This window comes from Manis javanica, chromosome 5 (genome assembly GCF_040802235.1).
Source record: "Manis javanica isolate MJ-LG chromosome 5, MJ_LKY, whole genome shotgun sequence".
Taxonomy (NCBI): Eukaryota; Metazoa; Chordata; class Mammalia; order Pholidota; family Manidae; genus Manis; species Manis javanica.
The window spans coordinates 91,293,670-91,309,527 of NC_133160.1; the positions used below are offsets into that span (position 1 = coordinate 91,293,670).

General features: G+C 39.3%; 1 protein-coding gene across 11 annotated transcripts in view; it reads right to left on the reverse strand.

Annotated features, from left to right (window-relative positions):
• C5H4orf17 (chromosome 5 C4orf17 homolog) overlaps positions 1–15,858 on the reverse strand; it is a 268,239-nt gene that overhangs the window by 68,977 nt on the left and 183,404 nt on the right. For 6 of the 11 annotated variants that reach the window (XM_073237264.1, XM_073237260.1, XM_073237265.1 and 3 more), the window contains 4 exons: positions 9,641–9,808; positions 9,259–9,424; positions 8,176–8,347; positions 4,433–4,557 (listed from right to left, as the gene is read on the reverse strand). The gene's annotated coding sequence lies outside the window, so the exon portion shown is untranslated. The other 5 variants (XM_073237259.1, XM_073237258.1, XM_073237263.1 and 2 more) reach the window with 3 other exon arrangements.

A 15,858-nucleotide genomic window follows, 5' to 3' on the forward strand; every position in this document is an offset into this window, starting at 1 on the left:
GATCAAATGATGAAAAAAGAAAACTACCTCAAGCCTACAGAAAGGCAAAACTACACTTTGCACTGTTAAAAGATGAAAAGTTAAGCACAGACTGGGAGAAAATATTGCAAAACACATATGTGATAAAAGATTTATCTAAATTTACAAAGAACACTAAAAACTCAACAATAAGAAAATAAGTAGCCCAATTAAAAACTGGGCAAGTTATCTGAACAAACACCTCATCAAAGAATATTATCAGATGGCAAATAAGCATGCATATGAAAAGACACAGATCATAATTTTGTCATTAGGGAATTGCAAAACAAAACATCAATGAGATACCACCACACATCTATTAGAATGGCTACAATCCACAACACTGACAACATTAAATATTCACAAGAATATAGAGCAACAGGAATTCTCATTCATTGGTACTGGGAATGCAAAATAGTACAGACACTTTGGAAAGCAGATAGGCAGTTTCTTACAAAGCTAAGCATAGTCTTACCATGTGATCCAGCAATTGTGCCCCTAAGTGTTTATCAAAAGGACTTGAAAACATATACCCACACAGAAACCTACACATGAATATTTATTCATAATTGTCAATAACTAGAAGCAGCCAAGGTGTCCTTCAAATAGGTGAGTGGATAAATTAACTGTAGTACATCCAGATAATGGAATGCCATTCAGCACCAAAAAGAAATGAACTATGAAGCCATGAAGAGACATGGAGGGAACTCATGCATATCACTAACTGAAAGAAGCTAATTTGAAAAGACCATCCTGTATGATTCCAACTATATGACATTCTGGAGAAAGCAAAACTACGGAGAAAGCAATAACATCAGTGGTTTGAACTACAAGAAGGAACCAAAGTGTCCATCAATAGATGAGTGGATAAAGAAGATGTGGTGCATATATATGATGGGATATTTATTATTCAGCCATAAAAAAGAAAGAAATCTTGCCACTTGCAACAACATGGATAGACCTAGAGGGTATTAGTGAAATAAGCCAGGGAGAGAAAAACAAATACCATATGATTTCAACTGCATGTGGAATCTAAAAACAAAACAAAACAGATAAACAAAACAGAAATACACTCACAGACACTGAGAAGTGACTGGTGGTTACCCTGGGGAAGGGGTTGTGGTGGATAGATGAAATAGGTGAAGGGGATAAAGAGGCACAAAATTTCAGTCATAATATAGATTAGTCAAGGGGATGAAAGTACAGCATAGAGAATACAGTCAATAGTTCTGTAACATCTTTCTATGTCAACTGATAGTAACACTAGTGGGAGTGAGCATTTAATAATGTAGGTAACTGTTGAATCACTATGTTTAATATTTGAAACCAATATAATACTGTATATCAACTATACTTCAATTAAAAACACAAAATTAGTGGTTGCCAGGAGTTCCATAGGGGAGGTGGGAGAATAATGAATAGGTAGAGCACAGGGGATTTTTAGTATGGTGAAACTAGCCTATACTACACCGTCCTATGCTATAACAGTGGATGCATGACATTATGCATTTGTGGAAACCCACAGACTGTATAACACAGAATGAACTCTAATGTAAACAGAGGATTGCAGTTAATAATAATGTCCAGTATTTGTTCTTCAATTGTAACAGATGTACCACACTAATGCAAGATGTTAATGATAGACAAAGCTGGGCAGGGGGGATATATGGACTCCCTGTACTTCCCGCACACTTTTTCTGGAAGCTTAAAAACTACTCTAAAGAATAAACTCTACTAATTAAAAAAGAGAAAGAAAGAAACTACCTCAATCCTGAAGAAAATCAAAACTGTTTGTTACTATTAATAATGGCCCATATCTCTCTCTTCCACCTGTTGTCTATATTGATTTCAACACTCGTTGATAATCACTGCTCAGTGATTTCGATGAATATTCTTCCGAAGTCCACGAATTAGTCTGGAATAATATTTCTCTATTAAGATTTCCTTTATAACAAGTATTGGTTTTGGATTGTAATTTTTTAAGACTATAAACTTAGAAGAAATGAATGAATCATTCAATTTCACATAAAAGAGTAATTTTTCCCCCAAAAATCCCCAAGAGAAATATGAAAAGAACATGTTACTAAAATAAGGAATTAATAGAAGTGGAGACCAGGAAATAAATAACTTGTTGATGAATATTTTATTTGTTGGGGAATAAGAAATTTCATTTATTTCATAATTAAGTGACTAAAGATTTTCCTAAACCAACAGTAGAGAAACCCATCAGTGTAAAACTGGTCAGTGTGTATCATGGATAGATACTATAGACTAATCAGTTGTAGTTACTTTTACAGATGTGCAATGGATTTACTGTGGTCCAAATACAGTTTTGTGATAAATAAATATATTTTAAACAACAATGAAAACAAAAAACTCACACTTGTTTCTAGTATCTTAGATTTGCTATCTAATAATAGAGCAGCAGTTGTCAGCCTATTTTTCCCATCATGACACATATGACAGATGATGTTCTCATGAAAGACATATTCCTATCACACATAAAATCTTACCAGATTTTAAAGAATGTATCCCCAAATTGTCAGGAAGCAAAGTAGTAAAAAAAAAAAACTTTTCAATCACCACAGCTATGGTGTGTCAGTAACTGTGACTCAGAAGAGCCATATAACCAGGTTCTAACTCTAATCTTTCCAAACAGGTGCACTCATGGCTTTGCAAGTAAATGCCAGAGTTAGTGTTAGAGAACCTACCCTTCTTTGTATCAATTCCTTTTAAAAACTAAACAGCTTACAAACATGAACATTTTAGCTATCGTTAGTAAATATCTTGGCTCTCCGTCACTACCTGTGTGTTTCAAGACCTATGCTGAGTGAGACCTCCTGACTTAGAGGATACACCCAAAAGATTTGCTGAGTGGAAGGAGCTGAGTTCCATTTGTAATTCTATTTTCATTGTGATGCTAACACTCTTTTCCCTCTGAAGAGATAAAGAAAAACCTGTACAGAGGTAACTGTGGGAAAATCTAATTAAAATTACCAATCACCATTCATCAGGAAATTGTGTAAGTGCTTCTGAGAGCAATATTTCCTTTCCCATAGCCTCTTGAATCTACCTATATATTAGTATATTATTAAATTTTATTTAGACTGTATGACACAAAATCCTAAAAAGAGGTGGTTTTAAAAGCATTATTAATCATCTAGTACTAATTCCTGACATTGTTACTTAGAAAATACCATACAAATCTGTATTAAATATGAATATTCTTAGTCCAAGATAGTATGCATGTAAAAAGAATGCCCACAAAGGAGAATACAATATCTGATTAAACAACAGCTGAATGTTCCTATGAATTCCTAGGGATGTAAAGGCTGCTATTAAGGTGATTAGTGGTGAACCACTTTGCATTTACAGATCCCCTGGCCTAGAATGGATGGCACTCAGATCTTCTCATGGCTCCCTCCCTCACTTCATTCAGTGCTCTAAAGGAAACTTCCTCCAAAAGGCTTCCTTACCCTTCTCTTAGATAGTTCCCACCATCATCCCAGCCTTGAGCACTCTATCCCTTTCCCTCCATGAGCTGTCCTCATAGTCTGTGTCACTCTCTCATATCATTTTTTTACATTTCTGTTTATGTCTGTTTCTCTCAAAGGATATAATAAGCAGGCAATGATCTAGTCAATTTCTACCTCTGTATTCCAAGTACCTAACATATAGTATATGAACAATAAATATTTACATAGTTAAATGTTCTCCATAGGATGTCTTTAAACCACAAACTTAGCATACTGTATTTGTATGATCTCCTCAAAAATAGGTGGTTTTCTCTAAAAGATAATACTCTGTTTCCTCAAAAGAGATTTAACTTTTTAATAGTCTTTAAGATGAACTTGGGGTCCATTAACTAAATCATATCTAGTTCTATAAAATTATTTTAAAGATAAATTCAAAATTATACCTGAGGACAGTTTTAAAAGATGGTGATCTGGTTAACAGGAACCCAAGGCTGTTGAAATTCTCCAAGCCTCATAAATGGGTCTATACTGAGTTATCGCTGATTTCCTTAAATCTTTGCACTTGAGCTGGGAATCTTTAATTGGCAGAGAGAGCCTAATGTCTAATGCTTCCAGAATATAATTGTCTCCCTCCAGTTTCTCCCACTCTTACGCCAAGGGGCCTATATGGCTCTCTGGTTGTTAAGATACACTGTACAACTTAGCAACGTGATAACATTCTGTAGGGAAATCTGAGTTCCAGAACCTCTCCACCTGCCATTCTTCACAGAGCTCCACTCACCCACAGCTTAACAAAACCATGTGGCAGCAGTGACTTTTCTCAGTTTGGGATGTATTATAGAGTAGAGTTAAATGCAAGAAAAAAAAAGGAAGAGGAAAGAAAGCAATTTCAATCTTACTGATAATTCTCCCCCCAGTTTTGCTTAAAGAATACATACCATCCGGATGGAACCAAATTTAGCTCATCCAAAACCTCTGGGGGAAAAGTGTACATGACTTTAAAATACCCCAGTCATTCTGCTGTAGTGGTCAGTATGTCCATGCTGATGACTTGTTCAGCAGTCTGAAAAAAATTGAAATGTTAATTAAAAGTCATAAAAAATCATTAATAATGTCATAAAATTACCTGTGAAAAGTGAATATGTAATCATATTTAGTAATTCCATATATACAAAACACACATAGACACATATGTTTCTATCAGCTCTAGGATTATATATACTGGTGCTTCCCAACATTTTTCTCTTCAGAACACACATGATTTTTAATTTCTGAATTACAGTCTCTGAAACAATATGGATCATCTCTAAAGAGCAAATATTTAATTGAAGGCAATGCAAGGAGAAAGAGCTCAATTTAGTCTGTTTTCTTGACTGTCCCCAAAATTAAAGACTCAACATTTCCACATGCCTATGTCCTTTCAGGACTTATGCCACACTACTTTACAGCATTTTATGGGGCATTTAAATGATTTTCTAAGGTAATTTTGGTATCTGGGGATTTTCTTTTTTTTTTAACAATATTTTATTTGAAGCATATGAGATACAATATTATATGGGTTTCAAGTATACAACATGGTGATACAACAGTTAAGGTTTTCATTTCACGCTTTGTCTCACTTAGGAATTTCCTTTACACAGCTAGTAACAGAGACTTATTTTCTCCCTCATGTGAAGGAATTCAACAGTTCACAGCAGCTTTAGAAACTCCCTGGTGTCGTGATGGGGCTAGGCTTGCTCCATGTTTTTGGTCCATCTCTCTTCACATGTAGCTTCTCTTCTTAAAGTTAACTCTTATCCAAGATGGTTCCTAAAGGTCCAGTCATCCAGCTATTGTATTTCCAGACATCAAAGCCATAGTCCGGGCAGAAAACAAGAGGGAAGGCAGGTAAGAACAGACAATGGACACTGTAGTTCTGTGCTCCCTCCATAAGAGCCTTTCCGTGAGTCTCAGGCAATAATTCAGATGCACTGACCACTTCTAGCTGCAATGTAAATTCTTCATAGTGCACATTGCCACCCCTTTCTAAAACTGAGGCTCAGTTACTAGCAAAAGAGGGAGAAAACATACATTCAATTATAAACAGCAGTCTACCACAGATCCTGGCATTTGTACCTAACCCCCGTGTAAGAGGTACCTACAATCTATGTGGTTGTACCTTTCCTTAGAGAGGGCCAGGAGTCCATCAGAGGGAGACATACCCCTGACTATGTAACTGTGGTTCTATTATATTCCCTTTATGAAGACCTATGAGGACCTTACTTGTCTCATTACTAGGAAAAATGATACTACCGGTGTGTTTGAGCATGACTGGCAATAATTCTGTCAGACCCAAGAGGCAGAGGTTGCTCGGCTCACTGCTCAGGGCAGCAGCACGTGTACCCTCGCTACTTTGGTAACAAACAGACTACCAGTCCAAAACACCCTTTCAGCAAAGATAGAAAACAGATGGAGAGACTGAGAGATTTCTTGGAATATGTGCATTAATGTATGACTGATAACTAGTGATTTTAAAAACAACATCTATGATAATCAGAAGCAAGAAACCCTGTTCATTGTCGACAGGCATTTTGAATATTGTTATGGGCTGGATCCTGTCCCTCGGAATTAGTGTTTGCTGTCCTAATTCCCAGTGTGACTACTTTTGGAGACCAGGCCTTTGAGGAGGTAATCAAGGTTAAGAGAGGTCACAGGGTGGGTCCTAATCTAACAGGACTTGGTGTCCTCATAGGGACCAGAAGAGCTGGCTCTCTCCATGCACGCACAGAAGAAAGGCCATGTGAGGACACAGCAGGGAGGAGTCCGTCCACCAGCCAGGGAGAGAGGCTTTACCAGAAGCCAACTCTGCCAGCACCTTGATCTTGGACTTCCAGCCTCCAGAATTGTGAAAAAGTGAATTTCTGTTGGTTAAGCTGCCCAGTCTGTGGTATTCTGCTATGGCAGCCCTATCAGATTAATACAAGTGTGAATATGCAGGACACTCTGTTAGGCCCATTTTGATGCTCCATGTATAAGTAATGTGGACATATCTTGAAACTGTGAACTGATTAAGCCTATTCATTTTTGTCCTTGTTTCTCATTTCCTATAAAAATGTCACCCATGTCTGATGAACATATAAGAAGGGAATATAAATATTTTATGAAAAGTTAAAAATGCTAATTTAAAACAATGGCAGAATAACATTTAATTTCATTTGCTGTCTTGCCCACCCTGTACTCTGTTCTGTCAATTGTGGAAGCACATGACTCAGCACAGAGTTTGCAATAAATATCTACAACCACAGAAAATAATCCTGGGTGATCCCCAGAGCACAACAAAGGCACTGATGAAAGTGTAGTAGAAAAAATGCTAAACTGGCCCCCAAGATTACCTCCCCCAGTGTGTACACCTGATATAATCCCCCTGCCTTTGATTTTGGGCACACCTGTGGCTCTGGATGTCCTTCTGTGATTTGGCTATGTTTTATAGCAAAGATAGAAGAGTTTTGCAGATATAATTAAAACCCCTACTCATAAATACTTGGAGTTCATAAAAGTCTGTTCATCAATAGGATATGATTTGGGCATGGGTCTGACCTAATGAGGCAGCCCTTTTAAAGAAGATCTAGGCCTTCCCCAAGATCAGACAAGCTCACCTGCTGGCCCTACAGAAGAAAACTGCCGTTGGTTTTTTCTTCTGTGCGTGCATGGAGAGAGCGAGCTCTTCCGGTCCCTATGAGGACACCAGTCCTGTTAGATTAGGACCCACCCTGTGACCTCTCTTAACCTTGATTACCTCCTTAAAGGCCCTGTCTCCAAAAGTAGTCACATTGGGAATTAGGACAGCAAACACTAATTCCGAGGGACAGGATCCAGCCCATAACAATATTCAAAATGCCTGTCGACAATGAACAGAGTTTCTTGCTTCTGATTACCATAGACGTTGTTTTTAAAATCACTAGTTAACTCTGCCTTAAGCTGCGATTTAAATGTCCAGGCAGGAGCTCATCTGGAGAGCACTGATGGAGGACAGGGAGTGCCAAGGGCATCATCTAGGCTGCTGCAGCATTCTGCAGGGTCTCAAAACTCTATAACAATTCCAAGGCCCATAACCAAACTCACAACAGTTTTGGGGCCTTTCACTTCTAACATACTACATACAGATAGTGTTAGTAATGCAAGCAGTGGCGGGGTTTTCTTAAGACCTGTCAAATAGAAAGGAACTTTAGCGGAAGCCCAACACATCCCTCAGGATCAAACTCTTGAGAAAATTGGAGATGACTGCCTAAGGAAGGGTCAAGTAGAGGCCTTTTTCTTTGACTGTTTTAACATGATATGTCAGTGTGATTGTGTGTGTGCAGGTGGGTGGGTAGGGGACCTGCAGGAAGAGGAGGCACGTGTCTACCGTTGTAACTTCACTCTTTGACCCTGTACGTATCTGTGTGTGCCATATCTCTCTCAAAGACATTTTGAAAATAAATAACTTTTATTGGAATTATACTGGGAGAATGCTACTGGGCAGAATCTGAGTGTGATGAAAAAGACAGTTTATATATATATATAGAGAGAAGACGGAAAGCAATCAGGCTTCTGCTTCCTTCTCAATATCGATCATTCTCATTGCTGCCTCTCCCTCACTCTCAGCTTTTATTCTCACTGTAGCTGAGGCCTCTGTGTTGCTGCATTTTATTTTTCCTCTTACCTTTCTGTTAATGCTGTTTTGGTTTTAATCAATATTTCACTCCACATGCTGCATATCAGTCATTCTTTCCAGAATTTTCTCTGAAAATCTATGTACCAGGCATTGTGCAAGGTTCTGGGTTTATAATGCTGAACAAAAAAATGACAGTTCCTTTCTTCATGAAGCTCACAGTCTAGAGGTAAAGGCAGATATTGAAGAAGTAAATATATATATAGACATATGCTAACAAATGGAGAAAAAAAACTTATTAGTTAGGATTATGTTTGGCCACAGATAGAATCTCCTAAAGACAGAGGCTTAAACAAATGAGGCTCTTTTTCCACCATGTAACATTTAGTAGGTAACCTCAGGTTAAAGCAGAGACATGGGATGGGACAAATGCTCTTTCCCTCTTCCTCTTCCTGCTCTACCACCACTAGTCTGTGTGTCTGGTTCTCATGGGTTCTAAGCCTGGCATCTGCATTCCACAAAGAATAAGAAGGCAACCTGGAGTGAAGCACTGGCGATTTCATAGAGAAAGCAGCCATTTCCCAGAAACCCTCCACAGCCTCCTGCCTACAGTACCGGGCCTCTGCCCCTTGGACCCCTTGCAAATGTTTAGCCGGGCATATCACTGCCCTGAACAAAAGCTGGGGGTCAGTCACAAAGGAAGGCAGTAGGTAGCAGCATCTGCCACAGTCATGAAGGAAAAGAACAGGGTCCCAGTAGTTAGGATGGCCAGGATGAGTCTCTGAGAAAACGCTGTTTAAATTTATACCTTCAGCAAGGCACACAGTGGAGCATAGGAGGGAGGGCAGTTCAACAGAGAAAACTCTACATCCTAAGAAAAGGGATCTAGAACATAATTCTGGCACGTGTCTCCTCATAAAGCTTTTCAAAGCTCCATATAGCAACACCCGCCCAAGCCTAACTCAAGTATAATTCAAACAAGAAAACATTCCCAAGTCTGGTTGTCAAATCCTACTCTCACTTGATTCAAGCCAGTATGTTCATAGGTATAGACTATAGGAAAAAACATTTTCTTCTCTCTTTTAACTTCTATTCATTTATATCTAACAGACAGACTCAGACACATGAACCTACATTGCCTTCCAGCTTGTTCATCAAGCATTTACTGCCCTGATGTAATGTGGTGTCTTACATCGGATCCTTGAGCACAAACAAGTCGTAGACTGCATCTTCTTTGGAGATTACTCCACTCCTGATTTTTTTTCTCATTTTAGCCTCCTGGATACCTCCACTTACATGTCTAACAGGCAACAGAGAAGACAGTTTCTACTCAGCCAGATAATAGGAACATAGTAAAAGCATGTATCATATAAAAAACTCAACACCAAATAAATAAATAAATAATCCAACTGAAAAATAGGCAGAGTGAAGTAATTAGGTAAATTGGAATACACACTGCCGATGTAATGTATATTTTTTAAAAGGGGAGAGAAAGAGCATTAAGTCAGTACTCAACCCAGCAATAAGGCCCTGTGCATTTCCTGGAGTGCCTCCTAAATGCCTTTGACACCATTACTTCAGCTTCTTTGGAGCTTCTTCACCTCCTCCTTGGGTCCTAATTTTGCAAAGGCCTCTTGATGATAACCACATACTTGCTGCATTGCCACCAGATCTTGGACTGTACCTGTGTCCAAAAATATTTGCAAAAAACCTTTAAGTTCTAATACTTGTAATTTTTAATTTCCACTCTCTTATTACCTGTCTCACCATAACACAGTATTTTTATACAGGATTATTTCTTTAGTATCCTGCTTGTACAATTTAAAAAAACAGATACGGCAACCTTAATATATCTCCATATATTGTGCTGTTGTGATTGTTAAAGCAAAAGTGGAGAGAAGAAAAAGATGCTACAATGTACAACTGTGAAACTGTGATATTTGATAAAGTAGAAGAAATTCAAAAAAAAAAAAGAAAAGAAAAATAGGCAGAGGACCTGAATAGATGTTTTTCCAATGAAGACATACAGACAGCCAACAGATACCTGAAAAGATGATGAACATCAATTATCAGAGAAATGCAAATCAAAACCACAAAGGAGGTATTATGTCATACCATTCAGAATGTCTAGCATCAACAAGAAAAGAAATAATTTAAAAACAAGATAAAATGGAAAAGTTGGACCACAAAAAATAATAATAATAAGCTGGGTTTATATTTTTATAAATACCTGAAAAATTCTTTCAATGTAGGGGGTACCTGATAGGCTTATATAGGAGAAAAAGAAAAACCTGTCTGGATTCAGGAAACTTGGATCCAACTCCTGGGTTCAAACCCCAGCTTCTCCAGGCTGCAGGGGCTCCACCAGAACCTTACTCTCTGACCCCAAGTGTAACAGCAACACTCCCAGTACTACTTTAAAAGGGATCACTGTCATACTTTCTCTGGTTCCACTACCATCTATCCTAAGCACTTTATATATATCCTTTCTGAGGCCCTAGGTATTATTACAACACTGTTTTACAGATGAGGAAACTGAGGCACCAAAAGCTTATGTAATGTGGTCACACAGCTAGTAGCTGACTCAGGATTCACATTGAGGTTCTGGCTCAGAGGTTCTGCTCTTATCTAAGAAGCCATCATATCTCCACTAATTACCCAGTGCACAGGAGCCAGGTGGTAACATTCAATAAAACATGACTGAAGGGTGGAGAAGAACAGAAAGAAGTTGAATTGAAGAAAACATAAAACTGAATTTGGCATTTCATGGCTCCTTGATGGCTAGCATACTCTTTAGCCTACAGCCTCATGGTATGTCCCAGGGCTTCATGCACATCTACCCACCCCACCCCTACACACACACATGCACAAAGCCCCCAGAGGGGACTGTGCTGACTGTGTTTCCAGTATCCTCAGTCCAGGCCCTACCCACCTTCTGTGGGGCCCAAGGGTGTCTCTCCTATGGTACTTCAGACTAGATTCCCTGCCAACACAAGAATGACCTGGAGAAGGCTCTGGAAAGAACCTCACTTTGCCTCTTTTAGCTCTTGGGGGCTCCAGGTGTCCTTTAGCTTGCAAGTGCCTAACTCCAGGGTCTGCCTCTGTTCTGCCTCTCTGCATATCTCCTCTGTGGATCACCTATGAGGATACTTGTCATTGGATTTAGGACCTATCCAGATTATCCAGAATGGTCGCATCATGAGAACCTTAATTTAATTACATCTATAAAGACCCTTTCCCAAATAAGATAACATTCATAGATTCCAGGGGATTCGAATATGGGCACATCTTTTTGGGGACCACCATTCAACCCAGTAAAAACTGATTGCAGAATCATAGGTCTTTTAAACAAGGTACTGTGGCAAGGAAATCAGTGTGCATGTGTGTGTGTGTGTGTGTGTGTGTGTGTGTGTGTGTGTGTGTGTGTGTGTAAGAGTTAGAAGCAATTCCAGAGTTTATTTCTAGTGTTTCCAATTGAAACCTTACAAACATGAGCAAGTTCCCCAGGGTCACACTGAGAGCTAGTGGCAGAAGCAGTCCCATGTTTAGAAGAACTGAGAGAAATGCTACATTATTAGCCTGAAAATCCAGGTAGCTTCCCAAAACTCAGACATGATGAATGAGCTATTTGTTTTTCACCCTTCTGTCCCCTCATCTGAATACAAGGGAAAGAATGGAAATGTTTACTGAGTTGGGAAATTTAGGATGGACAACCTTACTTCAGATCACTAACCAGTGAAACAAAAGGGGAGATGATAAATGTACTCTTTACAGGTTATGGATCAGATTATTAACAATTCCTATCAAGTGATCTCTCCACAGGTAAGCTTCATCTCTCCTAGAACTCAAAATGGAGTGCTTCTGCATTGTTCCCCTGGCTCTGAGACGATGCTTCATTCACTGGGAGAAGTGCTATTCATTTGATGTTTAAGTGTTCATTAAAAAGGTTGAAAGAGCATTCTGTCATTTGCATATGCACATTAGATATTTTACAGATATTGAAACGCTAGGGTGATAGTTTGTTTCTGATTCTTAAAAATTTTTTTTACAGTAATAACTGTAGGATGTGAATAGAAAAAAGGATGACGAGGAGAATTAGCATGCCCGTTTCAAAACTAGCTGATTATATAACATCTAAACTTGTTAAAAGGATGTGTCAGGGTGGTTTTCTTGGAGGGGAGAGGGTATTCAAGAGTGTTTTCAAACTCAGGTTGCTAATAGAACCACCTATTCTCTTCCCGCAGAGATTTTTATTCTAGTCACGAGGTTTAAACTCCATATTTACCACTAGGTGGCGGCAACTTGCTATACCATACAAACTTCCCGGTGCCCGGGTCAGCCTGGTCAGGCAGGAGCCTTTGGAGGCAGGAATTACTGTGGCCAATTCAGTTCCCTAAACTAAGAAACCCGTTAGAAGGTAAAAATCAATGACGGTGTGTGTAGAGCCCTTTCAATAAGATACTCTTGGTAAACTGGAACATCTGAAATGGATTGCTTCCAGTAGTGGAACTGACATTGTGCATCGTGCCATGGCCATTTACTGGCAACGATATTCGGTTTTCTCTTCATTAAAGTTGCACTGTAAATACAGTACTGCATCACAAGATATGAAGTGTAAACAATTAAAATAATTCTTACAAAAATGCCTCACAACCCCTGAAGTGTTAGAGAGATACAGGCTACCATTGACTCTTAAGTTATTAGTACAGAATTGCAACATTTAGAAGCATGATTAACTCTGGGTGTACCAAACAGGTACATGTGGATTTTTTTTTCTGGGAGGCTTTCCAGATACATGAGTACAGTTTGCCGACTGTGATAGCTCATAAATTAATTCCTGAATGCATGCATGCATGAATACATAGGACAAGTATGGAGTTGGAGAGAATGCAGGGAACTGCCCAGAGACAGACTCTTCTGACTGGACCATACTCAGACAAGCTCCTTTTAGTGAGAGCCACTATGCTTCCAGATAAATTGCACTTTGGGGTTTAGTAACCCTAAAGGACCTGGAGGCTAACTGAAGTGTGCAGAAGTCAGCAGATTGGAAGCTGTCCCAGAGAATGCCCAGTTGCTTAATATCTGGTGCCAGGACTCTGTACCCAAGTTGAAGAGAGGCAGCTCTTAGTGCTAACCTGTGGTTAGTAAGCCTAAGGTGAATGTTAGCATCCTGGTCCCAGGATTTTCTAAATATTTGCTTTCTTTGAAGGCCTAATAATATTGATCCCTGTGTAACTATGTCCCAGAGAGCCCCAGGGTACCCTCTGCCAGGATGGTCCATGCCCCTTGGGGGAAGGCTCAGAGCCCAGGCAAGGTACCAGAGGTGCCTAAGGAGCTCTGCAGAAACTCTGCAACTCAAAACGGGGCCTGAGATTGTGTCTTAAAAAGCCTTCCCTGGTAGGTTGGTTTGGACCCAGGGTTAAGAAAAACAGCTGTGGAGCCAGGCATCCAGCAAAGTCTTGCCCTACAGCCAGACAGTGCCAACTATTCCTCCAGCACCTGGCTGCCCTGTTCCCTTTTCACACTGGGTTCACATGATGCCAGAGTTTTCAGGACCTCCACTGTAGCCTGAAATGGTACAGTCAGACTTGGCAGTGCAGCCACTCATTTATGATCCCCTAGGCATTCTTTTCTTGTTCTTGCCATAACAATATTAATAGCTAACATTAATTGAATAACTACCATGTGCTAAGCAATGTATATGCATGTACTCCAACCATCCTATGAGATGGCACCTATTATCCCTGCTTTACACGAGAGAACTGAGGGGTAGAGAGAAGTCTAGGACGGACCACATAGCATAGAATTGGCAATATTATGACCCAGTTGTTTGGAAACAAAGCTTCTGGTCAGCTAAACTTCCTCCAGAACATATATTTCTGTTAACTCTGATGGAAAGTCTCATGGAAGAACCTGATTGATAACTATATATACAATCTACATTGAAACTAAATCTAAGTTTATATTATATATTATTATCTTATTATATTATATATTATCTAAGCAATAATAGTGGGAAGTATAATAATTATTGTGTCATTATAGCTCTAGCAGGGAATAAATGGTATCTTCAAGCTGAGTTACTAAGAAGAGTTTAGTAGATGATTTACAAAGCTGTGGATGTGATGTTTAAAAAGCAATGAGCAGTGGTCTAGTTCCCCGGAGTTAGTAACTGGAGAGGGAGCACTTACAGGAACCTAGAGAGAGAGAGAGAGCTACGTGGAGAAGGCCTCAGGCAGCAGCATGGGCCCTTGGTGAAGGGACCCACAAGGCACCTGGGGAATAACACTCAGCCTGACTCTACCTCATTCTTCTGCCCTTTGATCCCCTGCCTATGATTGCCCCTTGGCCAAAATCCAGACAGAGGGCAGGAGAGCCCATTGACTATTCCAGCTAGTTAGCCCGCTCTGGGGACAGAGCAGAGTAGACAGAGGACTGTGGAAGGCAAACGGGTGACACCAGAAGACTTAGATGAACTTGAAATACGTCTGTAGGCACTGGGTTGAAAAATTAAAAGGACCAGACTTCAAAACAATGATTAGCAGTCACAAATAAAATTATCCTAGTCAGAACCTATTATGGCATTCATTTTAATTACATTATCTTAATCAACCTTTAAAACACCCCTTCAAGACATGCCTCATATACTAAATCTCTGAAAAAATGTAGTAACTTGACAGGTAGTATGGCTAGTACCTGGCCAAGATCAGACTCTTACTCCAAAGCCTCTAACTTTTTTTTTCACCACAGAACACTGAACATGAACCAAACTGAAAATGACTAAGCAAATTACTTGTCTAGAAAGACCCATAAGGGTGAGAAGAAAAAAAATAAATCTTCTTTAGATGAATCATTAATATTTAAGTTTTTATAACAATCACTCAAATATAAAAAACATTTGTGTTCCTCAGTCTTCTCTCACTTTTCTCTTTAAAAAAGGAACTATTTCAACATAATGCTGTACTTGAAAAAGGTATTAATTTATTTATTTTGATGAATCATTTTAGATTCACCTAAATTGTTTTGTTCACTTTCTTATCACCCCTGGGATGGATGGGGAGAGAGAATATAATCTTTGTTTACACAGTGGCTGTGTTCTAACATGAACTACGGTTGGGCTTCTTAAAACCAAGATCCCAAGAGGAACAAAATAGGCAGAATATGGTGTGACCAGGGCATAACTCAGGCTGCCACAAAGTGACATGATACTTTCTGAAAGTCACAGTAGTAGAAGCAGTCTGGAAGCAGCACATTTCCTAGGAACACTACCATTTTAATCCATGCACCCAGATTTGTTAGAAGGGCTGGTGAGCTCTCTCCTCACACAAGGCAAAGCCAGACTGGAAGGGGACTAGGCTAGGGAGACAGGTGAAGGACAGGTCCAGACCCCAAAACATTTTAAGAAGGAAGGTCTACACTTGGGACTTGGGCTGTATGAGGCAATCTAGTAGGGAGGCAATACAAAGGTTGATGAAACACATTTGTGACTAAATATGCATAATTGTATACGGGACAAGCCAGAGGCAAGAGACATTCTGTGCACTTGCTTGTCTCCAAGGCCATGTGAAACACTGCTTCCCTTTGTCCTGAATTAATGTAACACTCCTTGTTTAATTTAATATGTATTCCTTTATTTAAATTCATTTAACATTAGCTGTTATATTCTTACTAAACTCTCCATGTTTTTTTACCATACTGTAAATCTGTCTTTTATTTGCATGTAGTGTAATGCTG